We start from the raw sequence: 5000 nt of genomic DNA on the forward strand, positions 1-5000 counted from the left end.
TGGAGCTCCGTCCCAGGGTGCGGCTCCGTTCCCGGGGTGCGGGAGCCCCCTTTCCCGCAAGCCAGCCTCTCCCCGGGCCTGGCTGGAGGTCCGGGAGCTGGGCCCGGTGCTGGAGCTCCGTTCCCGGGGTGCGGGAGCCCCCCTGTCCCGCAGGCCAGCCGAGGGTCCGGGAGCTGGGGACAGGGTTCCACCAGGGCCCGGGGAGGCTCTCCCCGGCCTGGCTGGGGGTCCAGGAAGCTGGGCCCGGTGCTGGAGCTCCGTTCCCGGGGTGCGGGAGCCCCCTGTCCCGCAAGCCAGCCGAGGGTCCGGGCGCTGGGACCGGGTGTCCACCGGGGCCCGGGGAGGCTCTCCCCGGCCTGGCTGGGGGTCCAGGAAGCTGGGCCCGGTGCTGGAGCTCCGTCCCGGGGTGCGGGAGCCCCCTGTCCCGCAAGCCAGCCGAGGGTCCGGGCGCTGGGGACGGGTGTGCACCGGGGCCCGGGGAGGCTCTCCCCGGCCCGGCTGGGGGTCCGGAAGCTGGTCCCGGGCCCGGTGCTGGAGCTCCGTCCCAGGGTGCGGGAGCCCCCTGTCCCGCAAGCCAGCCGAGGGTCCGGGCGCTGGGGACGGGTGTGCACCGGGGCCCGGGGAGGCTCTCCCCGGCCCGGCTGGGGGTCCGGAAGCTGGTCCCGGGCCCGGTGCTGGAGCTCCGTCCCAGGGTGCGGGAGCCCCCTGTCCCGCAAGCCAGCCGAGGGTCCGGGCGCTGGGGACGGGTGTGCACCGGGGCCCGGGGAGGCTCTCCCCGGCCCGGCTGGGGGTCCGGAAGCTGGTCCCGGGCCCGGTGCTGGAGCTCCGTCCCAGGGTGCGGGAGCCCCCTGTCCCGCAAGCCAGCCGAGGGTCCGGGCGCTGGGGAGGGGTGTGCACCGGGGCCCGGGGAGGCTCTCCCCGGCCCGGCTGGGGGTCCGGAAGCTGGTCCCGGGCCCGGTGCTGGAGCTCCGTCCCAGGGTGCGGGAGCCCCCTGTCCCGCAATCCAGCCGAGGGTCCGGGAGCTGGGGACAGGGTGTCCACCGGGGCCCAGGGAGGCTCTCCCCGGCCTGGCTGGGGGTCCAGGAAGCTGGGCCCGGTGCTGGAGCTCCGTCCCGGGGTGCGGGAGCCCCCTGTCCCGCAAGCCAGCCGAGTGTCCGGGAGCTGGGGACAGGGTGTCCACCGGGGCCCGGGGAGGCTCTCCCCGGGCCTTGCTAGGGTCCGTGTGCCCGAAGGAGGCTCCCCGGCCTGGCTGGGTTGAGAAGCAGCGACCGGCCCCGGGGCCTGGGTTTCGGTCAGGGCCTGGGGCGTGGGAGTCCCCGTCCTGCGGCCTGACAAGTGTCCGTCTGCCCGGGACAAGGGTCCCTGGTGCAGAGCCCTGGAGCCCTGCGTGGGTGGGCAGGCAGGGAGCCCTACCACTATGGCTGCTTTCAGTTGCCGGCCATCTGGTGGCGCCTTTCCCCTCGGCCATCTGGTCGCGCGCAATGCTTTCCAATGGGGCGACCAGATGGCCGGGCCGGCCTGGAAGTCCCGATGAGGGTCCATTTGCCTCCCGGATCCCAGCCAGGGCTCCAGGAGGCCGGGCGCGTTCGCCCCTAGGGTCCCCTCCGTCACTCGCAGCGCGCGAGTTACAAGAAAGGGGGGTATCCTTCCTCCGGATTAGTAGGGGCAGGGTATGCCGGAACACCCATGCCGGGGCTGTGCGGTTCCTTGCCGGGGACCAGACGGGCTACGCCCGGGCAACATCCTTCCCAGGCCTCCGGGGCTTCCCTCCTCCGGGCCGCGGCATGGCAAAGTGCCCAGGGACGGGCTCCACGGGTCCCGGGCAGTCCTTTCCGCACCCCCCGGGCGCCCAGGCCCCGAGAGCTCCGGTGGTCCTCCCCGTGCCTGAGGCCCAGCCGGGAAGCAGAGTCCCACCCCGAGCCATTGGTGGGTGGGCAGGCGGGAGTCCTTTCAGTTGCCGGCCATCTGGTGGCGCCTTTCCCCTCGGCCATCTGGTCGCGCGCAGTGCTTTCCAATGGGGGCGACCAGATGGCCGGGCCGGCCTGGAAGTCCCGATGAGGGTCCATTTGCCTCCCGGATCCCAGCCAGGGCTCCAGGAGGCCGGGCGCGTTCGCCCCTAGGGTCCCCTCCGTCACTCGCAGCGCGCGAGTTACAAGAAAGGGGGGTATCCTTCCTCCGGATTAGTAGGGGCAGGGTATGCCGGAACACCCATGCCGGGGCTGTGCGGTTCATTGCCGGGGACCAGACGGGCTACGCCCGGGCAACATCCTTCCCAGGCCTCCGGGGCTTCCCTCCTCTGGGCCGCGGCATGGCAAAGTGCCCAGGGACGGGCTCCACGGGTCCCGGGCAGTCCTTTCCGCACCCCCCGGGCGCGCAGGCCCCGAGAGCTCCGGTGGTCCTCCCCGTGCCTGAGGCCCAGCCGGGAAGCAGAGTCCCACCCCGAGCCATTGGTGGGTGGGCAGGCGGGAGTCCTTTCAGTTGCCGGCCATCTGGTCGCGCCTTTCCCCTCGGCCATCTGGTCGCGCGCAGTGCTTTCCAATGGGGGCGACCAGATGGCCGGGCCGGCCTGGAAGTCCCGATGAGGGTCCATTTGCCTCCCGGATCCCAGCCAGGGCTCCAGGAGGCCGGGCGCGTTCGCCCCTAGGGTCCCCTCCGTCACTCGCAGCGCGCGAGTTACAAGAAAGGGGGGTATCCTTCCTCCGGATTAGTAGGGGCAGGGTATGCCGGAACACCCATGCCGGGGCTGTGCGGTTCATTGCCGGGGACCAGACGGGCTACGCCCGGGCAACATCCTTCCCAGGCCTCCGGGGCTTCCCTCCTCCGGGCCGCGGCATGGCAAAGTGCCCAGGGACGGGCTCCACGGGTCCCGGGCAGTCCTTTCCGCACCCCCCGGGCGCCCAGGCCCCGAGAGCTCCGGTGGTCCTCCCCGTGCCTGAGGCCCAGCCGGGAAGCAGAGTCCCACCCCGAGCCCCTGGTGGGTGGGTGGGTGGCTGGGCAGGCGGGAGTCCTTTCAGTTGCCGGCCATCTGGTGGCGCCTTTCCCCTCGGCCATCTGGTCGCGCGCAATGCTTTCCAATGGGACGACCAGATGGCAGGGCCAGGCCTGGAAGTCCCGATGAGGGTCCATTCGCCTCTCGGATCCCAGCCAGGGCTCCAGGAGGCCGGGCGCGTTCGCCCCTAGGGTCCCCTCCGTCACTCGGAGCGCGCGGGTTTCAAGAATGGGGGGTAGCCTTCCTCCGGATTACTAGGGACAGGGTACTCTGGGACCCCTCTCGGTCCTCAGCCGGCAACTGGGTCCTGCCGTGTGGCAGGGTGCCCGGAGGGTCTTCCCCTGCGAGCCCGGGAGCCCCGGCTGGTTCCAGGGGCCCGGCCGGGCCCCGGGTCGGGGCCTCCGTCCCCGGGCCCTGTCCCCCGGCCTGCGGCACTGCCAAAGGCCCGGGACGGGGTTCCGTCGTGGCCGGGGAGCCTGCCCTCGCTCGCCTGGGTTCAGGAGCTCCGGCCGGGCCCCTGGGGTCCCCGGGGAGGGCGGCCTCCCCGCCCCGGGCTCCGTCCTGGGTCCTTCCGCATGGCAGGGTGCCCGGGGCGCGGTCCGGAGGGCCCGGGGAGGCTTCCCTTGCGCCTGCGGTCCCCGGAGCCCCGGCTGGTTCCAGGGGCCCGGGCGGGCCCCGGGTCGGGGTCTCCGTCCCCGGGCCCTGTCCCCCGGCCTGCGGCACTGCCAAAGGCCCGGGACGGGGTTCCGTCGTGGCCGGGGAGCCTGCCCTCGCTCGCCTGGGTTCAGGAGCTCCGGCCGGGCCCCTGGGGTCCCCGGGGAGGGCGGCCTCCCCGCCCCGGGCTCCGTCCTGGGTCCTTCCGCGTGGCAGGGTGCCCGGGGCGCGGTCCGGAGGGCCCGGGGAGGCTTCCCTTGCGCCTGCGGTCCCCGGAGCCCCGGCTGGTTCCAGGGGCCCGGGCGGGCCCCGGGTCGGGGTCTCCGTCCCCGGGCCCTGTCCCCCGGCCTGCGGCACTGCCAAAGGCCCGGGACGGGGTTCCGTCGTGGCCGGGGAGCCTCCCCTCGCTCGCCTGGGTTCAGGTGCTCCGGCCGGGCCCCTGGGGGCCCCGGGGAGGGCGGCCTCCCCGCCCCGGGCTCCGTCCTGGGTCCTTCCGCGTGGCAGGGTGCCCGGGGCGCGGTCCGGAGGGCCCGGGGAGGCTTCCCCATCGCCTGCGGTCCCGGGAGCCCCGGCTGGTTCCAGGGGCCCGGGCGGGCCCCGGGTCGGGGTCTCCGTCCCCGGGCCCTGTCCCCCGGCCTGCGGCACTGCCAAAGGCCCGGGACGGGGTTCCGTCGTGGCCGGGGAGCCTCCCCTCGCTCGCCTGGGTTCAGGTGCTCCGGCCGGGCCCCTGGGGGCCCCGGGGAGGGTGGCCTCCCCGCCCCGGGCTCCGTCCTGGGTCCTTCCGCGTGGCAGGGTGCCCGGGGCGCGGTCCGGAGGGCCCGGGGAGGCTTCCCCATCGCCTGCGGTCCCGGGAGCCCCGGCTGGTTCCAGGGGCCCGGCCGGGCCCCGGGTCGGGGTCTCCGTCCCCGGGCCCTGTCCCCCGGCCTGCGGCACTGCCAAAGGCCCGGGACGGGGTTCCGTCGTGGCCGGGGAGCCTCCCCTCGCTCGCCTGGGTTCAGGTGCTCCGGCCGGGCCCCTGGGGGCCCCGGGGAGGGTGGCCTCCCCGCCCCGGGCTCCGTCCTGGGTCCTTCCGCGTGGCAGGGTGCCCGGGGCGCGGTCCGGAGGGCCCGGGGAGGCTTCCCCATCGCCTGCGGTCCCGGGAGCCCCGGCTGGTTCCAGGGGCCCGGCCGGGCCCCGGGTCGGGGTCTCCGTCCCCGGGCCCTGTCCCCCGGCCTGCGGCACTGCCAAAGGCCCGGGACGGGGTTCCGTCGTGGCCGGGGAGCCTCCCCTCGCTCGCCTGGGTTCAGGTGCTCCGGCCGGGCCCCTGGGGGCCCCGGGGAGGGCGGCCTCCCCGCCCCGGGCTCCGTCCTGGGTCCTT

This window comes from Triturus cristatus, chromosome 11, assembly GCF_964204655.1.
Source record: "Triturus cristatus chromosome 11, aTriCri1.1, whole genome shotgun sequence".
Taxonomy (NCBI): domain Eukaryota; kingdom Metazoa; phylum Chordata; class Amphibia; order Caudata; family Salamandridae; genus Triturus; species Triturus cristatus.